This window comes from Schistocerca americana, chromosome 1 (assembly GCF_021461395.2).
Source record: "Schistocerca americana isolate TAMUIC-IGC-003095 chromosome 1, iqSchAmer2.1, whole genome shotgun sequence".
In the NCBI taxonomy this organism is placed as follows: domain Eukaryota; kingdom Metazoa; phylum Arthropoda; class Insecta; order Orthoptera; family Acrididae; genus Schistocerca; species Schistocerca americana.
The window spans coordinates 1,065,128,947-1,065,147,579 of NC_060119.1; positions in this window are offsets into that span (position 1 = coordinate 1,065,128,947).

Consider the following 18,633-nt stretch of genomic DNA (forward strand, 5'->3'; position numbering starts at 1 on the left):
GCGTTGCAGTGCGTTGTTAATTTACGATGAAGCTCGTCGTAATGGAAGAGAAGCTCAGCGTCTCTTCGACGAGTAATTTCCAAATCGTGTGACTCCATCTCGTCCCAAGTTTGCCAAACAACGGCTGCGGGAAAGCGGGAAATTCACAAGCGATAGAACAAAACGGTGGTGCTCCAAGAAGGTGGCGCACTGTCCCATTGGAAGAGGAAGTGTTATCAAGATGCAGAGAAACCATCGACGAATACTCGCGGCATTGCACGTGTCTTGCAAGTGTATCATTAGTCTGCCTGACGTGCTCAGCATCAATTTCCGTATTTGGTTTTTGCAACGTTGTGTGGATTTTATTCAGTTTCAAAGGCAAATTTTGTTAACCTACAAAGCGGATTTTAACAAATGGCTCTGAACACTATGCGACTTACTTCTGAGGTCATCAGTCGCCTAGAACTTAGAAGTAATTAAACCTAACTAACCTAAGGGCATTACACACATCCATGCCCGAGGCAGGATTCGAACCTGCGACCGTAGCGGTCGCTCGGCTCCAGACTGTAGCGTCTAGAACCACACGGCCACTCCGGCCGGCGGATTTTATCAGGGAAGGTGTTTCGAATGACCGAAATACCACATTTTGGATTAAGAAAACACCAAAGCCATGTGTACACCAAGATTTCAGCACACCTTGTAAGGTTCTCGTGTGTTTCCTACTATTGTAAATAATTCAGCTTTACTGTATTGAGACGAAGATGAATGAGCGCACTGCACGAGTAGTGAACAAGATCTTGGACTCCATATTTAGTTTCATGTGTGGTTGGCATGCTAGTCTGTCAGTTATGCAGCCCTGAAGCATTCTTATTTGAGGCTTTTAGGGAGTAATTGTGTTTTTCGGAGACTGAGAAGTCTGGGAGAAGCTATCTGGAATACCTTGTTATAGAAAAGAAAACTCATTTGTAATACTTTCGCGTTCTTTATTTTCATGGAGAAAATTTTCGAGGAATTTTAAACGTAACGATGGTACGCGCAAAAATAAAATGTCGATGTAGGAACAGGTATCTGCGATGGTCGTATGATTCGGCAGTACATCGTCCTCCCCACTTAACGGGTACCAGTACTTGATATTCCTGCAACAAATGGTGACGGAGTTTTGGAAGATGCGCCATTGGACATACTGCTCCAATTGTGGTTGTAGCATGATTTGCGGCTGTGCGTTTTGTAGTTCGCGTCCGAAACGATCTGAACGTAGTCTACGGAGCAGGTGGACCGGTCAAGATGGACGATCAAAATCCGCAGATTTAACGCCTTGGGCCTTTTCTTGTGCAGCCACATGAAGAGTCTTGTTCACGAGATCTCCATCCAGTTGGAGGAAGTTCTGCCTGCATGGATCATGGCTGCGGTAGAAGTGATTAACCAAACACCACGAACTCTGGACAGAATTTATGCTTTGTATCATGTAAACGAACCGCTTCAGGACAATGGTTCGTACGGAAAACTTGATGTATAACCTGTAAAACTTCTATACTTGTGTAACATGAATTGCCGGCTGGGGTGGCCGAGCGGTTCTAGGCACTACAGTCTGGAACCGCGCGACCGCTACGGTCGCAGGTTCCAATCCTGCCTCGGGCATGGATGTGTGTGATGTCCTTAGGTTAGTTAGGTTTAATTAGTTCTAAGTTCTAGGAGACTAATGACCTCAGAAGTTAATTCCCATAGTGCTCAGTGCCATTTGAACCATTTTTGTAACATGAATTGTGAAACACACCGTATATATGTTTCCTTGCAAAACGATTCACTTACATCTGCTATTTTCGCATTTGAATTTTCACATTTGGTTTCCTTTTCAGAAATTTTCCCTAACGTCTTCTTTTTCTTCTTTCTACTGCTCTGTAGTATCTATCTTGCCTAGCTCAGAGATCGCTTTTTCAGGCTTACTGACGCCACAGTCGACAAGGTACAGTGAAGGAGGGAGTCGCGTGCGCCGTCTGTCAGCGGTCGTGGGTTCTTTGTTCTGTATGCTATATTTTAACTGTCTGTGAATTGTATTCGCGGCAGCGGAATTTGGGTAACAACCCAGTATTTGCCTAAAAATGCGTGAGAAACCGCCTAAAAACCACACTCAAGCTGGCCGCTCTATCAGCCCAAGGCCATTAATCCGCCACACAGATTTGTTACGGGTTGTCCCACATCCTTGTTCCACAAGCTAGCGCATTATGCGTTACGCTGTATGAGCAGGTCAATTTTTTCCTAGTATTTACTGAAATTCAGAACCGCGTGTTATTCTCATCGGGATTGTGGTTTTGTGGAGACTAGCTTCCATCAGCTAATCTCAGTAAAACTAGTGAGCAGTGCTCAGCCTTAGTTTCCGTCTTTTTTAAAAGCAACATTCCTCCTATTATAATAGGTGTATAAATTATAACGAGTTTGAGACATGGTTGTAATCTTTCACCCTAGGTGTTCAATCTATGACACGAAGAGACAAATACAGAACTCATATAAAGGATCAGAAGGAAAATTAAAATTCAGAGCGAAAAGATATCAACTACCTGATTCGCTGGTAACATCGCTACTGTCAATGTGTGGGAAAAAACTCCAGGGGGTACTTTACGACTAAAATAAAATACTTAAACAACGCAAATTTCAGTTATTTTTTATTGACTTTTGCTTACAGCATACTATTTAAGAGATATTGATGTGTGTCCACAGGTCGTGGTCTCGCGGTAGCATTCTCGCTTTCGATTCCCGGCGGCGTCAGGGACTCTCACCTGCCTCGAGGTAACTGGGTGTTGTTGTGTCGTCTTCATCATCATCATTCAGCCCCATTACGGTCGGAGGAAGGCAATGGCAAACCACCTCCACCAGGACCTTGCCTAGTAACGCGATGCGGATCTCCCGCATCGTCCCCTACGCTCTGTTACGGAGTATGCGGTTTCATCATCATCATCAAGCAAGCTTCAGATACAAATTGAATATGACATTCGTTGCAGAAAGTGGTATCTACTACTGAACTTAAATTTCTAGGTTAAACTGAAGTGAAACATTTTAATAATTATGGAATATGTTAGAAGATTTCAAAATTTTAAAACATGAAATAACTGACTAGATTACAATATTCTCAAAAGGCCGCTATCGACAGGGGATCTCAAGTTGATTCCGTATTTCTAGATTTCCGGAAAGCTTTTGACACCGTTCCTCACACGCGACTTCTAATCAAGCTGCGGGCCTATGGGGTATCGTCTCAGTTGTGCGACTGGATTCGTGATTTCCTGTCAGAAGGGACGCAGTTCGTAGTAATAGACGGCAAATCATCGAGTAAAACTGAAGTGATATCAGGTGTTCCCCAGGGAAGCGTGCTGGGACCTCTGCTGTTCCTGATCTATATAAATGACCTGGGTGACAATCTGAACAGTTCTCTTAGGTTGTTCGCAGATGATGCTGTAATTTACCGTCTAGTAAGGTCATCCCAAGACCAGTATCAGTTACAAAGCGATTTAGAAAAGATTTCTGTATGGTGTGGCAGGTGGCAGTTGACGCTAAATAACGAAAAGTGTGAGGTGATCCACATGAGTTCCAAAAGAAATCCGTTGGAATTCGATTACTCGATAAATAGTAGAATTCTCAAGGCTGTCAATTCAGCTAAGTACCTGGGTGTTCGCTACGGTCGCAGGTTCGAATCCTGCCTCGGGCATGGATGTTTGTGATGTCCTTAGGTTAGTTAGGTTTAACTAGTTCTAAGTTCTAGGGGACTAATGACCTCAGCAGTTGAGTCCCATAGTGCTCAGAGCCATTTGACCCATTTGAACCTGGGTGTTAAAATTACGAACAACTTCAGTTGGAAAGACCACATAGATAATATTGTGGGGATGGCGAGCCAAAGGTTGCGTTTCATTGGCGGGACACTTAGAAGATGCAACAAGTCCACTAAAGAGACAGCTTACACTACACTCGTTCGTCCTCTGTTAGAAGATTGCTGCGCTGTGTGGGATCCTTACCAGGTGGGACTGACGGAGGACATCGACAGGGTGCAAAAAAGGGCAGCTCGTTTTGTATTATCACGTAATAGGGGAGAGAGTGTGCCAGATATGATACGCGACTTGGGATGGGAGTCATTAAAGCAAAGACGTTTTTCGTCGCGGCTAGTCTCTATTTACGAAATTTCAGTCACCAACTTTCTCTTCCGAATGCGAAAATATTTTGTTGAGACCAACCTACGTAGGTAGGAATGATAATCAAAATAAAATAAGAGAAATCAGAGCTCGAACAGAAAGGTTTAGGTGTTCGTTTTTCCCGCGCGCTGTTCGGGAGTGAAATGGTAGAGAGATAGTATGATTGTGGTTCGATGAACCCTCTGCCAAGCACTTAAATGTGAATTGCAGAGTATTCATATAGATGAAGATGTAGATGTAGGTGGACGCAAAGTACCTCCCCCTCACCCTCTGAAAACTGGGGACCACAAAGTTAGCTGAAGAAGTAAAAGAATTCTTGTACCTTGGAAGCAAAATAACTCATAAAGTGCAAACTAGCGCAGGCAGAAACGGAATTCCTACGCAAATGAAAGTCCTCTAGAATCACATATAGATCTCGGGGTCGTTGTCCGTTCCTGACATAAAATATTCCGTTTATGAACTGGAGAGCACAGTCGTGTTATTTGGTTTACATACGTTTCGCTTGTACCTTCATCGTATATACTCTGTATTACAGACTCACAATGACAACCTAAGCTGGTTTTTGGTGAGGCCCCAAAAAACTGGGAGCATAGCCCGTTGGCAGTCCGCACGTCAGACTTTAAGTTCTGGGTGAAAGGACGAGGAAGGGCATTTGGGGGCATTAAAAAGCTGTTGATGGAAAGCAGCTCAGTGAAGGGATACCCACTGATTGGAGGACACTTGTGCTATTACAATCTCATGTCGGAAGGTCGTAAATTAGCTTACCCAAGCAGCTTGTGCAGGCAGTTTTTTGGTATTTCCATTGATCATTGTGCGGGTGACATTTAGGGTCTTAGAAAACGATTCAGAATATTATTATCTACATTGAATTCGGACGTGAGGAGGTTGGCGGTTCAGTTTGCGAAACGCAAGTGAGCGAAGCTTAATCCGAATATCCATAGAGGTCCGTTAAGTTATAGTCGGGAACAGAGCCCCGTGAACAAGTTGTTTGCCGATTTTTTGGGACCACTTCCTTGGACCAGGAGCGGGAAAAATGTATGTTTGTCCTGGTAGAGCCTATAGCCAGTTTCTGTGGTTATTCCCTAGCAATTCTGTTCGACGCCCGTAAGTTATTTTTTCCTGTTTCGGATCACCGAAGGTGCTGGTGAGCGATAACGCTCCTACAATTACATCTAGGGAGTTTTATAAGTTTGGCAATGCAATGTTCCACATCACCATCGTTCCCTATTATCTGCAATCTTCCTTTGCAGAAAGGGTCAATCACAATTTAACATCTCCATTACTTATTTTCCAAGGCAAATCGCTGACAAATTGGGACAATTGCTTTCAAATCGGCAGTCCATGAAGACCGTAAAACTATTCTGAAATAACTGATACCAGCTTATCAGATAAATTCACCTATAGTGAATTTATGGGAAGTTAATGACTTGTTGCCTGAGAAAATGGATCCGAAGGTAGTTAAGAGCAACTAGTCCAGGACACTGGAAAACATTCGGCCCATACACCAGAGAGATGCTATGAGGTACAATCAGGGAATACGACATTCACCGTTGATTTGGCGCTTTAATTTTTGTTAAAAATATGTGTTCCCACAGTAAAGCGGTAGAAACAATTTTGGGGACAGAATGAGATTTTCACTCTGCAGCGGAGTGTGCGCTGATATGAAACTTCCTGGCAGATTAAAACTGTGTGCCCGACCGAGACTCGAACTCGGGACCTTTGCCTTTCGTGGGCAAGTGCTCTACCAACTGAGCTACCGAAGCACGACTCACGCCCGGTACCCACAGCTTTACTTCTGCCAGTATCTCGTCTCCTACCTTCCAAATTTTACAGAAGTTCTTCTGCGAACCTTGCAGAACTAGCACTCCTGAAAGAAAGGATATAGCGGAGACATGGCTTAGCCACAGCCTGGGGGATGTTTCCAGAATGAAATTTTCACTCTGCAGCGGAGTGTGCGCTGATATGAAACTTCCTGGCAGATTAAAACTGTGTGTCCGACCGAGACTCGAACTCGGGACCTTTGCCTTTCGCGGGCAAGTGCTCTACCATCTGAGCTACCCATGCACATTTTAAACTGTGCATACCTCCTCCTTCATCTTTATCCCAATAGTAACAGGTATGTATTTTGTTTGTGATTGTATGTGTGACATCACTGTAGAAAAGTTTCTTATTCCCACCGTTATTTACAAGTACATTATAAAGCCACACTTCTCTTAGGAAAGTTGATAGCTTGTGGACCATTGATTTTATTTAATTTATCCTTTTCTTACACTCGACTAACCATCATGGTAGTTTACACATAATTACTGTGAAGTATTAATTTCCAAAACCATGGGAGACTGTAAATTGTTTAAATTTGTTAATTGTTTCAATAACTCACTGTGTTGTTTATTAAACATTTACTTACAAGCTCTAGAATGTGGGTATTTTGGAAAATTAGTAAATAAGTAACAAATGATCACGGAACTGTAGATATCGATGAAGAAAGACTTTTCGAAAAGTGCTTGCTGAAATGTCATTGGGAACTCCAGGTTGAAAAAAAAAAACCGGATAATTCCGGTGTACATGAGTAGGCGTGAGTCTGATGTTCTCAGAAATGCTTAAAGAAATCATGTGCCAAATAGTTCTGATGCCTGCACGGTTGAGGAAAGATCGTTATTTTGGGTAATAAATCATTATAATTAGCTGTTAAGTAATAAGTGATAAAGTGATGGGTCATTATTGATGATGATCAAAGTAATGGCTATAAAAGTGATATGTCTTTAGTTTCACTAATTGGACAATATATGTATTATGACACGACATTAGTAAAACTGATAAGGGCAAGTGGCTGATAGTTAGAGGACATTGGACCCCTCGACCCAGAGAGAAAACTGACCCATGGTCTTTAAGGAGGACAACTGCCTCAGAATTTTGACACAAAACATTGAAGATAAGGAGGACAACTCTCAGGATAGTGACTCTTGACCTTGACATTAGACGATTGATTGCGTACGTACCACCATTATCCCTCTGCTCTTTGTGTGTGTGTGTGTGTGTGTGTGTGTGTGTGTGTGTGTGTGTGTGTGTTTCATTCTTTTATATTTTTGTGAGCTGCAAGTGAAAAAAAATAAACAACTGTCACTTTCTTCTATTCGCTGATAATGTAGATATAGTGTACGTCAAACACCAAAAGAAGCTTCGATCCTGCCACCTCTGGACAAAAATTATGGCATCCGAAAGATAAATATGTCCACAGTGCTTGTGGATTTAGGAATCTAAAAATTTATAATTATGAGTGCTACTGTGCCACAGAGGTCTGAAGTTCGTGTACATAAAGATTCAGATACAATTTTGTTGACACGCTTCTTTATTCTGGTACTGTTACCTCGGTAAATTGAGCTCCCCTAAAATATGATTTCGGTAGTCAGTAATGAAACGGAATAAACAACCTAAGCTAATTTCTTTGTTTCTGAATCGTATGTAGTGTCGAAATGTAAGGCGCTTGAACCATATGTCAATGCTGCAAAATAATTCTGTATGTGCCTTTCGTAGTGGTCGAATGGGAACCATTTAGAACACCTTGAATCGTTTGCGAAGTTTGAAAAGTTTTCATATTACGTGGGACGTAGTATGTTCATCCGAAACGGCGATAATTACAAATATCAAGTAGACATAAATTGCTGCTGGTACAGTATGTAATTACTAGTCAGTGCAGCACGTGGTAATACCCGAAAATTTCGCGGAATTGACCACAGCAAATCAAAATTTGCTCTGTCTTGAAAGTCCTTTAACACTACAACTGGCAGTTGTCCGTGGCGGTTTATTCGGCGCTGTTTCTGTTTTTGTAAACTTTTTTATCGTGTTTCACATATTATGGCACAGCTTTTCCAGAACTTATCCCTAACCTGATCAGTTACCCGCTCTTCAAACTAAACTATCAAATCAACTCAAAGAGCTTAAAAGTATGCGAGTAACTGAAAGAAACACCTATGACTGGGTATAGAATTAGTTCTTCTTCATTTCATTTCTGTATTTCCAGAGAGAAAATATTCTGTCTGCGTCTACAATTCCAGCAAATAACGTTTCACCTGATGGTCGTTTTGAGAGCCAACCTCACAGCCGATCACAGATGCATGGGCAGATCTTGTAACCTCCAGCTATCACTACAACCATTCTCTGTTGGTGAGATTAACAAATCTGGTAAGTATGTGCAGCATTTAACAAGACGTGATGAGGCGGATGTGAATTATGGCCTTGCTTTTCGGAATTAATTCTTGCACTCAGGTATTTGAACTCAACATGCCCTTATGTAAGGGTACTCTGGCTCAAACGCATTTTTCTGGGTCTTTCCTTTTATCTGTTAACTAATTCGACAATCATTGACGGTTTACGTGGACACAGCGACTTCTACGACATTATTAGTATATTTCCCCAATTCCAGGTACACTCCTGTGCCAAGGTATGTTCATTTAATTGTTGTTGTTGTTGTGGTCTTCAGTCCAGAGACTGGTTTGATGCAGCTGTCCATGCTACTCTATCCTGTGCAATGTTCTTCATCTCCCAGTACCTACTGCAACCTGCTTCCTTCTGAATCTTGGTCTCCCTCTGCGATTTTCATCCTCCACGTTGCCCTCCAATACTAAATTGGTGATCCCTTGATGCCTCAGAATATGCCCTATCAACCGATCCCTACTTCTAGTCAAGTTGTGCGACAAATTTCTCTTCTCTCCAATTCTATTCAATACCTCCTCATTAGTTATGTGATCTACCCATTTAATCTTGAGCATTATTCTGTAGCACCACATTTCGAAAACTTCTATTCTCTTCTTGTCTAAACTATTTATCGTCCATGTTTCACTTCCATACATGGCTACACTCCATACAAATACTTTCAGAAACGACTTCCCGACACTTAAATCTATATTCGATGTTAACAAATTTCTCTTCTTCAGAAACGCAGTCTACATTTTATATCCTCTCTACTTCGACCATCATCAGTTATTTTGCTCCCCAAATAGCAAAACTCATTTACTACTTTAAGCGTCTCATTTCCAAATTAATTCCCGTAGCATCACCCGATTTAATTCGACTACATTCCATTGTTCTCGTTTTGCTTTTGTTGATGTTCATCTTATATCCTCCTTTCAAGACCATGTCCATTCCGTTCAGCTGCTCTTCCAGGTCCTTTGCTGTCTCTGACAGAATTACAATGTCATCGGTGAACCGCAAAGTTTTTATTTCTTCTCCATGGATTTTAACTCCTGCTCCAAATTTTTCTTAATTTTTAATTGTATTATATGTTCAATGTTTGAGTCAAGTCCATGTGTTTGAGCAGTAAACAGGACTTAATTGAGGCCTATTCTTTCATTCGATGCTTTGATGAAACTTTTGCTCATTATTTCTAGTCGATCTACGGTATCCATTTTCCATATTTAATTGAGCATCCCCTGCTCAAATTAAGATGTTCAATAACGTCCGTTGCGCGATTTTATTTTAATTTCTACATGTTCTTATGGGAAACAGTCCGTTCACTGTTTACATCTCCGGGTAAAGAACTTGTTTGCGTCACAGCGGTAGGCATCAAACTCAACCGTAGTTTCACACACAGAGCCACATCTGCAGCATGAAAGGGAGTTTTCGGTATGATCCCTGACACGAAAGACTCAGAAATTTAAGTTTCAGCTATTGTGTGAAAGGTCCCTGCGCTGCGTTAGATCGCAGAAATGCGCCTGATTCAAGACAGTTTTTGGCTTCAGAGGCATTGATCAGCATCGACAGTACCCCAGCAATCACGAGATGACGTAATGGAATTTGGTAACAACATTCATTCTCAGGTTACGTTTCTGAGGGAAAATAGACACTTTCAGTGAAAAAGAAGTTATCGTTACTGAACTAAAAGGTCCGGCAGAAAAACCTCCCCTTTAAGGAAAGCTAATAAAAACAAAACCAAATAAGGTAGAACAATTTTATTTATACTAAATAAAAGTACATATTATGCCATTTTAGAAAATACTCTTATGGTCTTACTTTTTAAATAAAACATCCCTTAAATGGCTTCCTGCACTGTCGACACACTGTTTGAGTCTTTCCCTGAAGTTATTCATTACTCTTTGAGTCATTTCAGGTGGAATAGCTTCAACCTCTTGTGTAATTGCTTCTTTCAGGGCTTGTAAAGATTGTGGACGTTGTTCATAAACTTTTGCTTTTAAATAGCCCCAAAGAAAGAAATCACAGGGCGTTAAGTCCGGCGATCGTGGGGGCCAGGCAATGTCTCCACGCAACGAGATCACATGTCCAGGAAACATTTCCTTCACCAATGCCAGTGACTGCCGCGCTGTGTGGGCAATAGCACCATCTTGCTGGAACCATACGTTCTCTATTTCACCAAAAAGCTCCCTTAGTTGCGGTTGGAGAAAGTCGCGGAGCATGGCACAATAGCGTTCACTGTTGACGGTTAAATTCCTGTCATTTTCTTCGAAAAAGTAAGGACCGATCACTCCGGAATTGTAAACAGCACACCATACTGTTACTTTAGGGCTATGAAGTGGTCGTTGATGAAGTTCTTGGGGATTGTGTTCACACCAGTACCTGCAATTTTGGCTGTTCACTGTTCCGGCAAGGTGAAAGTGTGCTTCATCAGAAAAAATCACAATATCGTTGGGACGAATGTTCCGAAGAAGGTCTTGGCACAAACTTACACGGACACCACAGTCTCGTTCACTCAGTTCCTGCGTAGTTACAATTTTGTAAGGATGCATTTGAAGATCTCGATGCAAGATTCTTCTCACACTTCGATCAGATATCCGTAATGCTGCCGCATGCTTTTTAGCGGATCGTCGAGGAGATTGTTGAACTGAAGCTCTAACTGCATCAACATTTCCGGGGCCTGTTGCAGTCCGTGGTCGTCCAGGTGGTTTCCTTTTTAATGCGGAACCTGTCTCACGAAAGTTAGCAACCCAAGAATAAATTCATTCCATGTAGAATAAATTGTTTTCTTATCGGGAACAGGGTCCCGTCGTCCGAGCGCAAAGCGAACGCGAAAAGCACGTTGAGTATTAATAGGCGATTCGCCATTTTGAATAAAATCTTCCACTACGAAGGCACGATGTTCACCAGACCACGCCATGGCGTACACTGAAAACGGCACGTAGGCAGCTACTTAACGACGCGCCCCCCACCACTCTGCTCCTTCTACTGTCCGCTGCACGTTACTTTGTAATCGGGGAGTGTTTTATGCCGGACCCTGTACGTGCGGAATGAGGTTGAGCTTCCCGTTTCAAAAACTGTCGGCTAGCCACTTAACGATTTATACAAATGTAGATAAAAATAACATTATCTGTATGGACTGCCCGAATACTCTTCCAATTTTCGTTGCTTTATTGTCCGTTTTTTTACTCTAAGAATTGAATGTCTCAGAATCTAAGCACCCTTCCATACTGTGCTGAGATCGAGGGGCACATTTTGACACTGGTAACTAACACATGCGCCATCCATGACTTGTTTGGTTTTTTGACTAGTCTTGCTGATTACGTTCTGTTAGAATCGCTCTGGTCTACACTACACACCGTCACTGGCAATAAACAGAGAGTAGCGATTGCACTTACCTCCAGGTCTTCGTGAGAGCAAGGTGAGACGCCGCTGCCTCCAAAACTTTGAACCTGTGGTGTGGGACTCTGTACTCGTGAGAACGAACGCTTCTTATCATCCTTTACGGAGGGCTGAAGCTAGTCACAACTTTCATAGTCACTGGCATGCGACGCAGTTCTAAAGGTTCCATAACACGTAGCTCTTCGAAACTTTTGAGAGATTCTGTACATAAAAACAAATACTTTAAGCTGATAAGGCACTAAACGATAATGCCAGACAAATAACAGTTTCTTTTTGTACACAGCGCTTCTATACGCAGCTCTGTGTGAAGCACTGTATCTTTGGAAGAGGTCGATATTCATGGTATCACATAAAACGCATTAGCAACGACACCAATTAAAAACGGAAGTTTTCTTTATAGCATCTGAGATATGTCTTCCCCCTTACAGTGAAGATAATTTTTTTCCTTACAGCAATTGATTTGTTTTTCATAGTTCGGTTATGATTCTCTGGTCCGCAGTCGTCCATTCTTCCATGCATAAAAGCGTTACTGTTCTAGCATATTTCATTCCCTAGGTCCCTTTCTCTCCCTTTTCTCTTTCTCTCTCTGTCTCCGTGTGTGTGTGTGTGTGTGTGTGTGTGTGTGTGTGTGTGTGAGGCTGTGTGTGAGGGTGTGAGAGGGTGTGAGGGTGTGAGGGTTTGTGTGTGTGTGTGTGTGTATGTGTGTGTGTGTGTGTGTGTGAGAGAGAGAGGCTGTGTGTGAGGGTATGAGAGGGTGTGAGGGTTTGTGTGTGTGTGTGTGTGTGTGTGTGTGTGTAGCTGTATAAACAAGATGGCCAGGCATAGTGTGAAGAGCTTGTAAGGATGTTGCAGGTTACGTTGTACTGACAAATAAATATTAAAAAAACAATGGCTCTGAGCACTATGGGACTCAACATCTCAGGTCATAAGTCCCCTAGAACTTATAACTACTTAAACCTAACTAACCTAAGGACGTCACACACACCCATGCCCGAGGCAGGATTCGAACCTGCGACCGTAGCAGTCCCGCGGCTCCGGACTGCAGCGCCAGAACCGCACGGCCACCGCGGCCGGCTAAGTATTTACAGTCCGCCTGCTTAGCTCAGTGGTAACGTGCTTGACTCCCACGCAGCGTGACCGGGTTCGATTTCCGGCCGGTTGGAGATTTTCTCCGCCCGTGGACTGAGTGGTGTGTTGTCCTCATCATCATCTCACCATCATCGACGCGCAAGTCGCCCAATGTGGCGCCACGTGAAATAATACTTGCACCAACGTTGCCGAAACCGAACGATACCTCCCGGCCAACAATGCCATACGATTATTTCACTTTCATTGCTAAGAAAAAAAATCGATACGTTGCGACGGCAAAGAATTTATCCAATCAGGTCGTTCTTCAACTGGTTTCCAAAAGCTGAACAAAATAACGATACAAAAACTGTACATGGGATGACAGGAGTGATCGAACGCGAGCCATAGGCTGGGAAGGCTCATGTGCTGCCGTCTGCACTGTGGGAACAATTGACACTGACTGCTATTCTGGGAACTGCTTCAATTTGCGAGCGCATTGACCTGATTGGCTAATTTCAACGCCAATTAACTCGGAAACCGCGCAAAACATCATATTTACTTCTTAACAGTTGTTGCCAAGCACAACCTACCCTGCAGCACCTTTATAAGCTCTCCTGACTGTTTCCGAATACCATACTACGCTACAGTTCGATAGTTGGCATACAGGTTATAGTGAATTCTGTCTCTTCCAATTAGTTACAGTAATAAACTTCTTGTAACAAAACAGACAACAGTAAAGAACGAAGATAATAGAAAACTTGTGCTGATGAAACTGATGTGTCGATACGAAAACTGTCTACCTGACATATCACAGCCGCACTAAAAGCACCGCATAGACGTAAAAGACACGAGATAAGAAGAAAATCAAGCAAATCTTGAAATACCATACGAGACTGTGACACCCGAATCCGTCATACAAAATACGTAATATTCCAGAAGTACGACACCAAGGAATTCGTTTACGAGGGGCTGCAAAGTACTAGCAATGTTCAGCATTGTTTGTCTACTCAAACAGAATAAGCGGGGGACCCAAAACTTTTAGGGTTTAGGATTAAAAACCGAATGATGTGCACGTTCAGTGTTCTACGCCTACATTGCAGATATTGAAAGAAAAGGAATCAGTGAAGTTGCTTCCGTTTTAAATCAGTTTGCGACAGAATTATTGGACAAGAAAGTGAAACATCTGCAAGTTTTTCGATTCATATTCAGGCCAGAACATGAATTACACTGTAATAAAGCATAAGGTATCTTAATTATCTTGCAAGTGAACCGAAGCCTATGAAGTTTGAGCAAGTAACATTTTCAATTAGAGGACGCCCTTTTATGAATCGTGCAAAAAATATAGGACTGATTAATGCAAAGGCAGTAGCAGACGTTCCAATGGACTGAGTGCGTATCACGGTTGAAGCTCGATGAATACCTAAGTTCTTGATATTGCGGTAGTCACTCATGATATACAAAATTGGTAGTCATTTCTGGAAAAGAAATATTTGAGGAAATGTCCTTTCTAACAAGACCCATCAGCAAGCAGCCATCATAAGAAACGTCCTCGCCTCATTCAGTATCAATTTCATAAGTAGTAAAAGCTTCACATAAACTTCAAGAGCAGCAGTTTGGATAGCATCTGTTTCCTATTTACAGATATAAAATGCAAAAATATAATGAAGTACTATTTTACTATAATTTTATGCAACGCTAATAATAATATTAATAATTTGTCTTTACAGGTCCACTGGCGCTAACAAAATGAAAGTATGAGGACCTCCGCGTTCTGAAGAAGTATCGTCGAAAAGGAGCTAGAACTTTTTACACACACCTTTCACACTGGGCAGAGAAGTGCATGTTGGGACGAAGTGGTGTTATATTTGATTCAGACTACCACTTTATCACATGAAATTAAAACTGCGAAGAAAAATTGTTTAACAATAATTGTGTTTGTTGTTCCAACCATTGTTTTTCATTAAAAAATATTCTGACACATAATGTTTAAAAAAATATATACGGGGTGGTCCATTGATAGTGACCGAGCCAAATAACTCCCGAAATAAGCATCGAACGAAAAACCTACAAAGAACGAAACTCGTCTAGCTTGAAGGGGGATACCAGATGGCGCTATGGTTGTCCCGCTAGATGGCGCTGCGATAGGTCAAACGGATATCAACTGCGTTTTTTTTTAAGTAGGAACCCCCATTTTTTATTACATATTCGTGTAGTGCGTAAAGAAATATGAATGTTTTATTTGGACCACTTTTTTCGCTTTGTGGTAGATGGCGGTGTAATAGTCACAAACGTAGAAGTACGTGGTATAACGTAGCATTCCGCCAGTGCGGACGGTATTTGATTCGTGATACATTACCCCTGTCAAAATTGACTCTTTACCAATTGCGTGTTGATGTATGGCTATTGTGATCAAAATGTCCAACGGGCTTGTGCTAAGTATGCTGCTCGATATCCTGGACGACATCATCCGAAGTGTCCGGACCGTTCACCGGATAGTTACGTTATTTAAGGAAACAGGAAATGTTCAGCCACATGTGAAACGTCAACCACGTCCTGCAACAAATGATGATACCCAACTAGGTGTTTTAGCTGCTGTCGAGGCAAATCCACACATCAGTAGCAGACAAACTGCGCGAGAATCGGGACTCTCAAAAACGTCGGTGTTGAGAATCAACATCGATTGCACCCGTACCATATTTCTATGCACCAGGAATTGCATGGCGACGACTTTATACAGTATACAGTTCTGCCACTGGGCACAAGAGAAATTACTGGACGATGACAGATTATGTGCACGCGTTCTATTTAGCGACGAAGCGTCATTCACCAACAGCGGTAACGTAAACCGGCATAATATGCACTATTGGCCAACGGAAAATCCACGATGGCTGCGACAAGTGGAACATCAGCGACGTGGGCGGGTTAATGTATGGTGCGGCAATACGGGAGGTAAGATAATTGGCCCCCATTTTATCGATGGAAATCTAAATGGTGCAATGTATGCTGATTTCTTACGTGTTGTTCTACCGATGTTACTACAAGATGTTTCACTGCATGACAGAATGGCGATGTACTTCCAACATGATGGATGTCCGACACATAGCTCGCCTGCGATTGAAGCGGTATTGAATAGCATATTTCATGACAGGCGGATTGGTCGTCGAAGCGCCATACCATGGCCCTCACGTTCACCGGATCTGACGTCCCTGGATTTCTTTCTGTGGGGAAAGTTGAAGGATATTTGCTATCATGATCCACCGACAACGCCTGACAACATGCGACAGCGAATTGTCAATGCATGTGCGAACATTGCGGAAGACGAACTACGCGCTGTTGGGAGGAATGTCGTTACACGTATTGCCAAATGCATTGAGGTTAACGGACATCATTTTGAACATTTATTGCATTAATGTGGTATTTACAGGAAATCACGCTGTAACAGCATGCGTTCTCATAAATGATAAGTTCACACAGGTATAGGCATCACATTCGAACAACCGAAATATAATGTTCAAACGTACCTACGTTCTGAATTTTAATTTAAAAAACCTACCTGTTACCAACTGTTCGCCAAAAATTGTGAGCCATATGTTAGTGACTATTACAGCGCCATCTATCACAAAGCGAAAAAAGTGGTCCAACTAAAACATTCATATTTCTTAACGTAATACATGAATATGTAATAAGAAATGGGGATTCCTATTTTAAAAAACGCAGTTGATATCCGTTTGACCTATGGCAGCGTCATCTAACGGACCGGCCATAGCGCCATCTGGTTTCCCCCTTCAAGCTAGACAAGTTTCGTTCTTTGTAGTTTTTTCGTTTGAGGCTTATTTCGTGAGATATTTGGCCCGGTCACGATAAATGGACCACCCTGTATACAAGTAGCACCTTTTACCCCTTGTAACTCACGACATTATTTTAAATATTATTTATATAAACAGTAATTTAAATATTTTTGAAATAACAATTAGTATTAAATTTAAAATTATAAACAGCCGACCAGTTGCTGTTTATAATTTTATTACGTGGAACCGTTGCTGTTGTGCAGCTATGTTTAAAATACTAGTATTAATTTTAATGTATAAAACATGTCCTTCCAAAAGACTTCAGTATTCATTACTTTTATCCATTAGTACATTAGAATTTGGTTACAAATATAAAAATACCTCTTTTGGACAACTTGATAATATCGACAAAGCATGGTCTTTTCCTGTGCTCTTCCGCTGGGATCCCCCATTTGTTCCGCTATGAGCTTGACTCAAGATCAATTACGAATCTCTCTTTCATACTATCAGGTCGCATGGAATTTGGCTGAAAAATCCTTGACTTCAATGGGTAATGTCTCCATCAGCCCGCTCTGAAATTTTGGGGTAAAGAATTGTAATGGGAGAAAAGTATAGGAGAACAGTCAGAGGCCAGAACTGCAACGAGGCAGCAGACAGGAGATGCTGGTCATTGAACTTACATACTTTCTCTAGCTCGTCATATTCATCTTGCGACGTTGGCATGTATATTTGAACTATCGGTGTCCGTGTTGGTTTGCTGTCAATTCTGATAAGAGCAGCCCTATCACCGAATTGTTCACAGTAACACACTCTCTGCCCTACCTTCTTATTCATATCGTATCCTACTACGATTATACCATTTCCTGTTGCTGTTGATATTACCCTACACTCATATAACAAGAAATCCCTGTCTTCCTTCCATTTCTCTTCTAGATTGAGCTTTTTCATTTCCCTTTTAAGATTCTCTAGATTCCATTCCACGTTCACGCTTCTGACATTCCACGCCCCGACTTGTAGAAGTTATCCTTTCGTTGGTTATTGAATCTTTTTCTCGCGGTCACCTCCCCCTGGGCCGTCCCGTCCGCGAGATTTTCAACAACAGGCCACATATCCTGTGGATGTACGTTATGTGTCTTTAATGCAGTGGTTTCCTTTGCTTTCTGCATCCTAACGCCGTTGACCATTGCTGATTCTTCCACCTTTAGGGCAGTTTCCCAATCCAAGGACAAACTCTATCCGCTCCTCAACTATCTTTGACAAGGCCGTTGGCAGAATGACTTCTTATGCCGGACGTCTTCGGCAGCCAATGTTGATTAGCAATCAAAATTTAAGCGGTGATGGGTTTCGAACCCGAGACCAGGGACGTTTCGACTACTAATTAAAGACACTACCCTTTTTTGTGTTGATTCATTTTGTTTTATATTGTTCGTTGAATTCGTTTGGGGCGTACATCCGTTGACTGGCGTTCAGTCACTTAGTTGATCCGTTCACTCAGTTTTGTAATTAGAGTGCAGCGAGCTCCTAGACCACAGGTGCACTAGATCACTGCTAACTCAGGAATATCAAAAGATGTAATTAGGAGAGTGTGATGACCCAGGAAAACAGTGAGCAGGTACAATTTAGTTCGTTAAGATAGGTTTAAGCCATGGAAACAGTGCCAATGGATTAGAAGAAGACTAAAGAATCGTAACGGTATTGTTTAGTTACGTTTCACAGTCTTCACACCATGCGGCATTGTCTTAAAACAGCCAACGTGCCGAAATACCATGCGTGCTCCAGACGCGTTATTGGCGGTGACGTCATCAGTTAAACCGCTCCTGGTCCGTCGAGAAGCAATGACATGATAGAGGCAAAACCACCAGCAATAGTCGACCAAACAGATGTTGAAAGAGATGTGCATGTAAAGGGATTAAAGAAATTATTTATTGTGTGTGACAGGTGGGGCTGAGCTTGTGTACAGCACAAGAGCACCTGAGATACCACCTGTAGCTGGATCAGTGGTATCGGAGAGCTCTTGAAGCGAGGGTACTTCG